Source organism: Arvicanthis niloticus, chromosome 16 (assembly GCF_011762505.2).
Source record: "Arvicanthis niloticus isolate mArvNil1 chromosome 16, mArvNil1.pat.X, whole genome shotgun sequence".
NCBI lineage: Eukaryota > Metazoa > Chordata > Mammalia > Rodentia > Muridae > Arvicanthis > Arvicanthis niloticus.
Window position 1 is genome coordinate 18,493,024 of NC_047673.1, and position 13,561 is coordinate 18,506,584.

The window sequence follows — 13,561 nt, forward strand, 5'->3', positions numbered from 1 at the left end:
CAGGACATGCTTCTACACTGATTCTAAATCTCATCAGGTAGACAATCAGTACTAACCAGCAGGATTCCATCCCTTGTCCATTCATCATCTAAACACATCCACATCCGTTTAAGATAACTATCTTATGTCCCCATAGGCTCATGGCTATCTCATGCTATGGAATTCATTTAGTCTGACTTTAAGAAGCATCAGTGCTTAACCATTAAACACTATTTAAAAGTCAAAGGTTTCTTTGGTGACTTAAACCAATCTTTTAACTGTGGATCCCTGTGAAAGTAAAAAAAATAACCTACATACTTATGATATGTAATGACACAGAATTAAGGTGCTCATTCCAAACAAGCCGTAAACCCAGTGGGGGAGAACTCCACACTCTTCAGCTTCGTCTTGGATACCAGGCTCATGCCAGATTCATTTGGGTTCCATGGGGCTACCAAGGACAGAAAAGTATACAGAAGTATACAGATAGCCATTCTGTTGGATTGGCTTTCCTCAGTGGATGTCTCCAAATTCTGGCATCTCCCACATCCTGCGGTCTCCATTGAAACTTAGGTTTCATGTTTACAGTTTCATACAGAGGCATCTCATGGCTTCCATGAAGGGACTCCAACCCTGCCACACACTGTCTGGCTTCGGCATCTCTCTGGAACCATGGTGCAAGACTCCATACTATTTTAATCCCGAGTCTTTCATGACAACTCGACTAGTACCACATAGACAATGGTGCCGACTTCTGCTGCCAGCTGATGGCACCTCCCAGTGCCAGTTTCTGTGCACCTCCCTAAGACACATGCTCCCAAGAAGCAGGGAACCCCTTCAATGGCACTCCTAGTTCAGGCTCTTTCATTTGGTGTGAATTTGCACATTTTCAAGATGGAACCTTGGATGAGTCAGGTCCTGCCCTTCAGGATACATTTCCCAAGTCTCAATTTCCTGTTGCCAGTTTCCCTTTAATGAGGTTAATCTCTCCAACAATCCCAGTGGCTTTCAACACCTCTTGTCTGTAAAGTTAAACTGGCTCACATTCTTTTGCTTACCAAACTGCATATTCTTAATATCTCTCTGATTCATTTTTAATAACTTATTTATTTTATATCTGTAATGAAAATGTAATTATACCACTCTCCTCTTTCCTTACACCCTCCAATGTCCTTTTCCTCCAACCCCTTCCATGCTTCCCCCATGTTCAAAATGATAGTCTCCTGTTTTCACTATGTATATGAATATGCATATGTATATGATGTATGTATAGATTATATTTATGTATAGATTATATAATTATATGTATGGATAAATATGTAAATATGGCCTGCTGAGTCCATTTTTACTGTTTATGAGTATACACCTTCAGAACTGACCATTTTGTATTGGATAACCAATCAGAAGGGGTCATCTCTGGAAAAGGCTAATTCTCCTTCTCAAAAAACCTGAGTTACCTTTAGTTCTCCACCTAGAGGTAGGACCCCATGAGATTTCTCTCCTTTTCATGTTAACACATCTATTGCTATTGTCCATCTTGGGGTCTTGTTTATGCAGCCATTTTTAAGAGAGGCACTCACGCAGCCGACTCCCTGGTACTCTGGTTCTTACCATCTTCCTGCCCTCGCTTCCACAATGTTCCAGGAGCTGTAGATACAGGAGCTGGATGTAAATGTATCTACTGGGGCTGGGCTCCCCATAATCCATTACTCTTTGCATTGGGCCCAGTTGTGGCAACAGTCTCTATTTGCTATGGAGAAGCTTCTTTGATGGGAGTGGAGTATAAGATAAGATTTAGTATGTAGTAAGGAATTATGCTGGTCTAGCAAAGTGTTGGTAGTAGAATCTCTTCTATGATCCATGTTTCCATCTTTCCTGGTCCCTTTAGACATTCTTAGACATTCTTTAGACATTCAACTACAGATGAGAGAGAACACTGGTATTTGTCTTTCAGAGTTACAGTTATCTCACTAAATACATTTTTTTCATAGACCTACCATTTATCTGCAAACTTCCTGGTTTTATTTTTCCTGATAGCTGAATAGTGTTCCATTGTGTAAATGTACCACATTTTCATTATTCAGTCAGCTACTGAAGGGCAATTAGGTTGTTCCCACTTCTTGGCTGTTGTGAAGAAGACAGTAATGAACATGGCTGAGCAAGTGTCTGTAGGATAGGATGTCAAGTCCTTTTGGGCACGTGCTAAGGAGTAAAAACAGCTGGGTCTTATGGTAGATTTAGTTTCTTTGTTTTGCAAATTCTCTATACTAATTTCCAGAGTTGGCAATCCCACCAATAGTGAATGAAGGTTCACTTTCCCCCCACAATCTTGCTGGCATTTGTTATCAGTTGTTTTGCTGACTTTAGCCGCATTGATTGTGAAGTCTCTGAATTGTTTAAATTTGCATTTCCCTAGTTGCTAAGGATGAGGAATACTTTTGTGGTATATTTTTACCATTTTTATTTCTTCTGTTGAGAATTCTATGTTCTCTAAAGATCCATAGCCCATTTTTAAAAATTAGGTCATTTTTCTTGACATTTCGATTTTTGAGTACTTTGTACACTTTGAATATTAATCTTCTATCAACTGTGTACTATTCTGTGAATTTCTTCTTCAGTCAATTTTTTGTTTCCTTGTCTCTACAGAAACCTTTTGGTTTTATGAGGTCCCATTTGTCAATTGTTTTTACTTTAATTCTTGGGAAAATGGGGTCCTATACAGACAACCCTTTCCTATACCTATGCCTTATAGGTTATTGGCTGTGTTTTTATCTAGAAATTTTAGCATTTCAGATTTCAAATGGAGGTTTTTTAATTTATTTGGAGCTAATTTTTGTGGAGGGTGAAAAATACATTTAATATTATTTTCTACATGTAGAGGAGTTTAAATTCACTTCTCTACACATAGACACTCAGGTTTCTAGTATGGTTTGTTGAAGGGGTTGGCTTTTCTCTAGAGTATGGTTTTGGCCTCTTTGTCAAATATCAGAAGACTAATTTTGTAAGCTCATATTTGGGTCTTATATTTTTCATCCCATTGGTCTTCATGTCTGTTTTTGTGAAAGTGCCATATTGTTTGTGTTACTGTAGCTCCACACTATAGTTTTGAAGTCTGGAATGGCAACCCTTCTAGCATTACTTGGTTTGTTAAGGATCACCTTGACTGTCTGTGACCTTTCTGGTTCCATATGGGTTTTAGGTTGCTTTTTGTTTCTGTTTCTGTGAAGAATGTTATGGGCATTCTGTTTGAGATTGCATTGAATATTTAAATTGCTTTCGGGAAGGATGGTCACTTCCACAGTATCAATCCTATCAATCTATGAACATGGGCTACCTTCCCATGTTTTAGTATCTTTCTACATTTCTTTCTTCAGCTATTTGGAGCTTTCTTCGGGAGGTCTTTTATCTCCTTAGCTAGGCTTATTGTAAGATATTTTGTTGTTTCTGATGCTTTTGTAAATCTGAGTATGTTCACAAACTTTTTGTAAAATTTTTTATTGGTTATTTACATTTCAAATATTATCCCTCTTCCCAGTTTCTTCTTTGAAAACTCCCTATCACACCCCCTCCCCCTGCTTCTATGAGGATGCTCCCCCCCCCACCCATCCATTCCCACCTTACCACCTGACATTTCCCTGCTCATTGGGGCATTGAGCCTTCACAAGACCAAGGGTCTTCCCTCCCTTTGATGCTGGATAAGACCATCCTCTGCTACATATGCAGCTGGAGCCATGGGTCACTCCATGTGTATTCTTTGGTTGTTGATTTAGTCTCTGGAAGCTCTGAGGGAATCTGTATGGTTGATATTGTTCTTTGTATAGGGTTGCAAACCCCTTCAGCTTCTTCAGTTTTTCCCCTAACTCCTCCATTGGGGTCTCTATGCTCAGTCCGATGGTTGACTGGAAGCGTCTGAATCTGTATCGGTAAGGCTCTGGCGGAGCCTCTCAGGAGACATCCATGTCAGCCAGCACTCCTTGGCATCAGCAATAGTGATTGGGTTTGGTGGCTGCATGTGGGATGGATCCCCAGGTGGGGAAGTCTCTGGTTTCCTTGGGTTAGGTATGGCACCCAGTTGAGGGATGGAGCCACCCACCCTTCTCAAAAATTTAACCCAGAATTGCTCTTGTCTAAAGGAAATACAGGGACAAAGAGTGGAGCAGAGACTGAAGGAAAGGCCATCCATGATCTTTTTCTCAGTGTCTTAGTTACTATTGGTGTGAACAGACACCATGATCAAGACAAGTCTTATAAAAGAAAGCATTGCATTGGGGGTTTGCTTACAGTTTCAGTTAGTGCATGATGATCATGGCAGGAAGCAGACAGGAATGAATGGTATTGGAGCAGTAGCTGAGACCTTTACATCCTGATCCACAGGCAGCAGGCAGTAAGTGACACACTGGGACTGGCATGGGCTTTAGAAACCTCACAGCCCACCACCAGTGACAACCTTCCTTTGACAAGGCCACACCTCCATCCCTTGGGTTGAATGAGGTCTCTTCTTTGTCTTTTCCAATTAGCTTTCCTGAGAAGTCTGTTTTGTGAGCATCAGGATCACAGTACCTGCTTGCTTCCTGATCCCGTTTGCTTAGAGAACTGCTTCCTAGTCTTCTGCTTTAAGGTAATGCTATCTTTAAAGCTAAGATGGGTGTTTTGTGAATAGCACAAAATGCACTGTATTTCATGATCAATTTAGCTAGCCTGTGTCTTCTCGATCGGAACATTGAGACCATTAATATTTAGAATTATTATTGAAAAATATGTGTAGATTACAGATACCTTGATTTTTTTTGCTTGTTTTGTGTTCTTAATTGTAGTGTTTTGTTAAATTATATTTATATATTTGTTTTATCTATATTATATACTTGTTTAGTTACTTAATTATTATTAAATCATTTACATATCTAATATAGAAAATTATATAGCTACTTATATATAAATTACATAAAAATTATATACCAATACATATTAACATATATTGTATTATAACTTATAATATAATAATAGAAATAACAATTTATAATATATTACTATAATTATATAATATGATTTATAATTATATATTATATAATATTATATTATATATTACATATAATATATAATAGATATAATTATGTAAGTATAATATATAAAATTATAAATATATATAATTAAAATATATAGTTATAATTTATAATTATATATTATATATGGCAAGAAGCAGACAGGAATATATATTATATGTAATATATAAATTTACATATATATATATATTCTTTCCATAGTCTCTTATCTCTAATAATCACTCTCTTCAGTTTTGAGTATTGTTTTCAATATTCTGTGCAGAATTTTTGTTGTTGGATATGGACCCTTTGAGACTGTCTATATCACAGAAGGTTTTTCTTTCTCCTTAAACTGTGGCAGATTGTTTTTCTGGGTACAGTAGTTTCAGCTGGCAGTCTTGATCTTTTAGAACTTGGAGTACATTGCTCTAGGCTCTTCTGGCTTTCAAAGTTGCCACTGAGAAATCTGCCATTATTCCGATAGGTTCTCTTTTTTATTGTGACTTTTTTCCTTACAGTTTTCAATGGTCTTTCTTGTTCTGTATCTTTACTGTTTAAACCATATTATGCCTTGGGAATGTTCTTTTCTGGGCTTGTCTGTTGGGTGTTCTGTGTGGTGTTTGTATCTGGGTGAGTGTGTCTTTCCTTAGTTTGGGGGTTTCTTTGTTGGTCTTCTCTCAGATCTGGCCTCTGGAAGTGACCAGGGATCCTCCTCCCTCATCTGTGCATATACCTGGAGGACTGTTTCTTTTGATGGTATCTCACATTTCCTCCACATTTCTTTCCTGTGCTTTTAAAAAGGTATAGTCTTCACGTATTGTATCTAGATTTTTGCTTTATCTTTCAGTTCTGATAGTCTGTCTTCTATTTAATTTGTTCTACTTGTATGGCTTTCCCTGAGTTCAGTTCCATCTGTCTTTCCTCCTATGTTCTCTCCAATGCTTCTCCTCTTTATTGAGTTCAGTTTTCAAAGCCTGAATCACCTTCGCCATTTTATTCAGCTGTGCGTTTGTATGTCACTCAATGTCACTCGGGTATTTGTTTTCCTTTTGGAGTCATTGAAATGTTTTCTTATGTCTTCTTTAAATTCCTGGAATTATTTGACAAAAGTCTATGATTTTTTTTTTCTTTTAGACTCTATGTCCTAGGATTTGTTTAGGTCATTCTCACTACAGTACGCTTTTATCAGGCCAGTGGCTTTGATGGGAGACACGATGTCTTGGCCATTCATGTCCATTTTCTTTTTGCAACTTTACTCAGGGATGTAGAATTTTTTCCTTGTGCTTTGGTACAGGATCTTCCCTGCCTTAGATTGGGCCCATGCAGAAGCTGCGTGACTGGCGTTAGACCAGGTTAAGTTGGCACACGAGATGCTTCACTGGACCAGGCAGAGGCAGCTCCCAATCGGAGCTCGACCTGTGGATGCAGAGATGCTGGCAGGAGGAGGAAGGGTCAGAGAAGAAAGGAGCATCTTAGCCATGAAACACAGCTCACAAAGAGGCTCTAAGGCCGCAGATCTGGAGCGAGACCTGTGGGTGTGGAGATACAATAGGTGGAGCAAAGAATGGGAAAGGGAAGACGAGACTTATCCCCAGCAAGGGCAACCTGGGAACAAATATGGTTGCTGGGCTGCAGGCCTGAAGTCAGGCATGTGGGTATGTAGATGTTGACAGCTTCCCCCCTCCCCGACCTCCCAGAGGCCATCTTTATTTAAAAAAAACCATCAGATATTTTAAAGGATTTTTTTGTATAGTTATTCTTTAAAATTAAAATGTAATTATCCACTTTTCTCCTTTCCTCTCTGCAACTCCTCCTGTGGCCCTTCCCCTCCCTACTCCTTCTCAAATGTAAGGCTTCTTTTTCTTCTGTTACATATAAATGTGTAAATCCAGCCTTCTGAGTCCAGGTAATGTTGTTTGCATGTGTATAACTTCAGGGGTGTCTACTTGCTGCTGGATAACCAGTTAAGGGACTCATCCCTGAAGGGGAAAACTAAGTCTCCCAGTTTAAGAAGTCCTCAGTTATTTGTCTAGGGATGGGCCCAGGAGATTTTCCCCTTCAACCTTACCATGTCTATGGGTGCATTCCTCATTCGTGTCTTGTTTATTATTGAGGTATCATGAGTATTGCCTCAAGGAGAGAATCTCACAGCAGATTTCTTTGTCTCTAGCTCTTATCACCTTTTTTTTTTTTTTTTTTTTTTTTTCAGATGCTGGAGTGCTCAGCCCAGAACTGTATGTTTTTATCACCACTTCTGTCCAAGCTATGGATGTGAACAGATTATAAGAAGCAGAGATTGTGTGTGACCTCCAGGAAACTGTTTTATGGACACAGCAGGGCAGCTTCACATCAGAACTCAGTGGGACTTCATGGGACTTTATCCTTCCAGGCTGGAATTTTGTATGGCTTGGACTTGCGCAGGTCTTGTGCGTGCTGTCGTCACTGAGTTCTTATGTGCAGTGGGTAACCAATCCAGGAAAGAGATGGATGCTGTTGGCAGCAAATAGGGAAACAGAACTTGTCATGTTCCACCTCGGTCATTCCTATTCCAACTGGCTGGCCCTCATGGCTGTGTCCTCATGATCCACCTATCCCATACTGTCTTCTTTCTTTCTCCCCTCTCCTCTCCTTGGGGTTTTTGTCTCAGACCCCAAGCCTGGGAGATGGAGCTCTGCCTACCTCTCCTCTGCCCAGCTATCATCTGTAAGCATCTTTATTCAACCCATAGTTTTATATTAAGAGCAAGGTTACATAGCATCATTTGGTGTCCATAAGGATCTCCTCGTGTTTGCATGCAAGCTGACCTTGGGGGCCAGTGTTTATCATTACAGTATTATCAACACACCACACTTCAGCAATGGGGGCTTTTGAAGTTTTACCACATGCATTTGACACCCTAAGATAGCCATGAGCATATTTGGTCCCCAGCTGATGGTGCTGTTATGGAGCCTGTAGGAGGTAGAGCCTTGCTGGAGGAAGCATGCTACTTAAGGGAAGGCTTTGGGGTTTTCTAGGCTGTACCGCTTCCTAACCACCCTCTCTGCTTCTTGTGTGCAGATGAAATATGACTGGTGGTACCATGTTCCTGTGATCTTGCCATTCCAACCACTGTAGACCGCATCTTCTCTTTCTTCCTTAAGTTGATTTGGTCGCGGTATTTTATTACACAATAGAAAAGTAACGAACACAGCCCTCTGAATATTTAGCAACCACTAACCTACTTTCTTTCCATATAGGTTTTTTTTTATTATATACTTTCACAGCGGTGGAATTGTGTAGCATGATACACAAAACAGCATCTTTGGCTTAGAAAGCTTTTAGGATTCATCATAGTGTGTATGAAACCAGTTATAGTGCCACAGAAACAGATAAACAGAATAATGTAACTATCCATTCTTCCTTTAGACCAGTGGTTCTCAACCTGTACTTTGCAACCCTAAAGGGGTCACATATCAGCTAGCTTGCATATCACATATTTACATTATGACTTATAACAGTAGCAAAATTACAGTTATAAAGTAACAAGGAAATAATTTTATGGTTGGGGTTCACCACGTGAGGAAGTGCATTAAAGGGTCAGAGCATTAGGAAGGTTGAGAAGCACTGTTTTCAACAAAGGCTGGATAACCTACAGCAATGTGAGGGAAATCAATATTTACTGGCTGGTTCGTATGGGCCATGGTTATTGCTGTTCAATTTCTTCATGAAAAGCAGGGACTAGAGGACCATCGAAGATGAACAGGCATTCCTGAGGGAAAAGCAGCATCAGGTGTCCCCATTCACTGGGCCTGGTAGACTATGTCACAGAATAGTTTAAAGAAGGGATTCATTGCACTCATAAACCCACAGTGGCTATTGCTGTTTGTAGAAGACCCTCATAAGATCAAGGCAGTCCATATCCTAGCATGGAGAGGGTGCTTGCCTGCCCCTCCCGGCAACTGAGAGGCTATGGTGGGGGTAGGGAAGTGGGACTCTATCTGGGAGGAGGGGGGTGAGAAGTGTGAGGAGAATAGCATCCAAAAATACATTGTATGAAATTTCCAAAGAATTAGTAAAAGCACAGGGTTTTAGTTGCTTTGCTGAGCCCTGTGGTGTGCTGTGAATGTCTAGAGGTAGCAGAGGCTCTGGCAGCTCTGAATGATTTTAGACTGGCATGTCAGCTGGGTTATAAAATACTTGATTGCCAACGCAATCAAGATGGGATGAGGGAGGAATATAAAATAGGCAAAGGGGCCTTGGTCACTTGTGGCAGATGTGGTAAAATCTATGTTGAGCCGGAGTCCCTGGGGAAGAAAATTTTAAAAAAACAACGTGATGCTAGAGAGCTTGGGGACAGCTTTTACACTGGTGCATAACCGTTGTCCCCAGGAGACATAAATAATAGTGCAGGTGAAGCAAATGAGGCTGGGGTCGAGCAGTCCTTCCTCCAGGGTGGTCTCCCTTAGAGACTGTTCACCCAGACCAGGGTCTTCACAGCAGCCATTTGTGGCTAGTGTGCCACCCCACTTGCCTGGATACCGTCAGAATGGAGGAACAGACTTCGGCATCAAGCATGGTAATCTACAGGGCAGCACTATTTCCTTTTGGGCCTGAGCTGGGGTGAGCAGCACAGGACAATCTTGTTGAGCCCATCAAGGCTGGGGAGATGTGGATTAGCCCTGTGTTAACAGCAGCACACTAGCATGAGGAGGACTGAAGGCTCATGGGAAATGACAGTAGATTACAGAGGGATAGATGGGCACGCTCATCCATCTGGCTGTACCCAGTATTGCTCTTTAAGTGAATCTGTTGACATAAATGATGGGATCCCTCTATATTGCATTGGACATAGCTAACATTTCCTTTGTAGTAACTCTTTAGCCATCTGTCCTGGTTAGTTTTTATTTTCCAATTGATGCAACCTGGAATCACCTGGAAAGAGGAAAGCTCAACTGAAGACTTGCCCGGATCAGACTGGTCTCTGGTGGCCATGCCCGTGAGAGATTGACTTGATTGATGGTTGCTGTGGGAAGACCCAGTGCATCATGGTCGGACTATTACTGGGCAGGTGGGTCTGGGCTGAATTAGAACCTAACTGAGCATGATCATTAGAGTGTGCTATGCAGCATCCTGTGTGGTTCCTGCCTCCAGCTTCCCGCCCTGCCCCCCCTCAGTGATGGACCATGACCAGAAAGCGTAATCCAAGTAAATCCTTTCCTCATGAAGCAGCTTTTGATCAGAGTGTTTTAGGTTTTTTTTTTTTTTTTTAATTACAGCCTAAAAAAAAAAAAAAAAAAAAAGAATACCATCTAAGAGCAGCTGACACTTAAAAGTAGATGACAGTGAACCTTCAGAGAATGTGCCTACTTTCTCTCAAAGCATTCATTATAAAATGCTAACTTTTGAGTATTTTGAAGATTTGGGAAGACACCTAGAAGGGCATAACTTACAACAGTTAAAAATTTTAAATAAAGGTAGCATGCACATGTTTGTTTAAAAATTAAAGTATTCCCAAGGTGGAAAAGTTATTGAGTGCCAGGAGAAGGAATTCCCCTGTGGGTTGCTGCCTGTGGAAATCTCTAATACACCTCAAACCATGACTGCTGTTGTCCCAGCTGCCGGTTGCGTACTAGAACTAGATGGTTAGACACTATTGACAAAGACGCTGTGCACTGATTTTGAGACATGGGAAATGAAGCTGGGGCTGAGTTAGAAGCTTCTTCCTTCCTCAGTTGCTTCTGCAGTGATGTAAGGCACTAGGCAGGCTGATGGGGAAGAATTGTCTCTGACAGTTCTGGCTTACAATGAATGCTACACACTATCCTCTCAGTGTGTTGAGGAGTATGTGCAAGCTTGTGCAATGGCGACACAACTATTATGGGGGTGGAACTGAGTATTTCTGACTGAATGTGAGGCCCACTTCACAGGAGGCAACTCATATCTGGTACTGTAAATCAAGACAAAGATCTACGTCTGGGGAAGTCCATAGGCCACAGTTGAGAGCTTAGTGATATTGTTGGATAAGCAGGTCAATATGCCTGCCAAATGATTTACTAAATATTTCTGTCTATGCCCATAGATTCCTTCTGCTTTTGGCCTCAGTCACAGATGCAAGCTTCTGTTTTTGCAGTTGGCAGTGGTTACTACCGAGATTCATAATCAACAAAGCTCCCCCCAAATAAATGATGTTGCCCAGCCATAAATGGAAGAAGATATCCAGACATCTCCATCACCCCTTTAAAATCTCATGGGACATAATGGAAGGGGGAGCAGAGAGAAGGAAGGAGCTCAGTGAGTAGGTAGAGCATTGTGCATTTACTTCCCGTGAGTTGCAGCATTACCTCGAAGAGGGTTGTAAGTCTCTGGACTCTAAAGAAACTTGTAGGCTCATGAAGCCCAGAAAGTGACAAGATCCACAAGAGTCCTCTTCCCAGGTTTATAAAAGCAGTAAGCAATTACTGGGTAAGAAAAGACTTGCTTGAGCAAATTCCAAGTTATACAGGAGCTCCAGGGATGCACTTTTCATGAGCTGTCACCGTGCGGAGTGAACTTTTCAACAATGCAGCTGCTTTTGAATCACCCTTGCTTCTGTAAGCAACCCCAATAACTCATTGCTTCTTCAAACTAGACCGCTTCTTTGGTCTGTCATGGTACCCTCCATATTTAGGGTAAATACACATTTGTTCAAGTCTCCCATTATATAGATGTGCGTGTGCATGTGCATGCACCTGCACACACACACACATGTGCACCCCCAAAATTAAAATGACTAATGTCAGCATAAAAATGAAATGTATTACATTCAGACACTGATTACACTATTATAGTAGTTATGTCCATTTCAAAGTAGGCTTTAGGATAAAAAGATTATGACAGATAAAAGAGGAGAATTTCATAGTAGAAAACGTAAGTTCATCAAGGTGACATCACAACCCTATGTGAGTAGGTCCTATTAACAATTCTTTGAAAGACAGAATAAGAACACTATCAGAAGTGGAAGGGAAAGCAGACAAATCCACAAGTGCAGTTAGAACACTCAACAATTCTCCATCAGTAACCGAAGTTACTGGAATACAGAAGTGCGGCAATGCTGTAGAAGATGGTATTACCAGCCATAATATAGAATATTCCGCTGAAAAGCAACAGAATCAGGGTGACAAAAACAGCTCAGAAAAAAAAACCCTGGAAATTAAGTGCCATACTTATCACTAATGAATAAAAATAAAGGCTATATGAAATATCAGAAAGTATTTTAAGAATGGTAATGAAAGCTATCCAAGCAGCGTAGATACTGACAGTAAATCTAAATGCAACACAAGACAGTGATCATAGCAAAACTGTACTAGGTGATTATAGCATATGGATATGTACGACACCTCAAAAAAGAAGCAGGAGGATTGGAAATATTCTATTATAAGGCACACACACATTACATGAAGCAGTGTCTGGCATTTGAAGGTGAATTTACATTACCTAAAAAGGTACACTGTAAATTTAGCAAAACCCTACCAGAAAGATCAAATAATGTTAACACATGAAGAGAATAAAGTAGAATTATACAAAATGCTTAAATAGACCCCCAGGAAACAGAAAAAGAAAGAAAGAATCGAGGGATAAATAAAGGGGAGGGTAAAAAGATGGCTCAGAAGGCAAGAACACCTGCTGCTCTTGCAGGAGAGAGGGGTTCAGTTCCCACTACCCACAGTGCACAGAGCTCACAACCACAGCTAACTCCAGTCCCATGAGATCCTATGCCTTCTTCTGGTCTCTTCTGGCACTGCATACATGTAGGGCACATACATGCACATCGATCACTCACACATACTCATCATATAAAAATAAATTTAAAAAAATGAAATACTGGAAATAATTAAAAGCATACCAAACAAGAACCTGTGTTAATGCTTTATAATTACACCAATTATAAAATAAGGTTTACAAGCTTGGATTAAGAGACAAACAATGATCCCTAAGCTCCCCAAAGGAAACACACTTTAAAATGAAGATTCAAATGGATGGGCTCTGTAGGTTGTGCTTACATAAATGCATGAAGCCTTGGGTTTGATCCCTACATCCCACACCAAACAACCAAGTAAATGAATGAATAAATAAATGGATGAAGAACTGTGTAATGCTGTGATACTTAATATATTAACTAATTATACCTGTCTCTTTGGATGAGATTGACATTTAAATAGGAAAACTTTGAAAATGCAAAAGGCGTTCAATAATGTGGGTGAATCTTATTCATCCAGTACAAGCCCAGAACTAAACAAATGACTGGCTTTCTCAAAAAAGGTAGAATTCTCCAGTGTAATTCTTCCAGAGTCCATCTGCACTCTCAGCATTCCTGAGCCTCCAGGAACTGCAGGATCAGCTCTCCTGGGTCACCAGTCTGCTAAAACACGTTGCAGGCTTTGAATTTGTTAGTTTTCTTAATCTTATGAGACAATGACATGCAGTAAATCTATTTAAATATGAACACACACAGACACACACACAGAGACACACACAGAGACACACAGAAACACACACACAGACACACACAGAGACACACACACAGA

The 13,561-nt window shown here is 40.4% G+C and overlaps 1 protein-coding gene across 8 annotated transcripts in view; it reads left to right on the top strand.

Moving 5' to 3' along the window:
* Positions 1-13,044, top strand: part of LOC143434669 (uncharacterized) — a 45,287-nt gene extending 32,243 nt beyond the window's left edge. For 2 of the 8 annotated variants that reach the window (XM_076913962.1, XM_076913967.1), the window contains exons 5-6: positions 4,497-4,597; positions 7,228-7,775. The gene's annotated coding sequence lies outside the window, so the exon portion shown is untranslated. Of the gene's footprint in view, positions 1-4,496; positions 4,598-7,227; positions 10,066-11,076 lie in introns of those variants that run through there. The other 6 variants (XM_076913963.1, XM_076913968.1, XR_013104345.1 and 3 more) reach the window with 5 other exon arrangements.
* Positions 13,045-13,561: the final 517 nt, after the last annotated feature.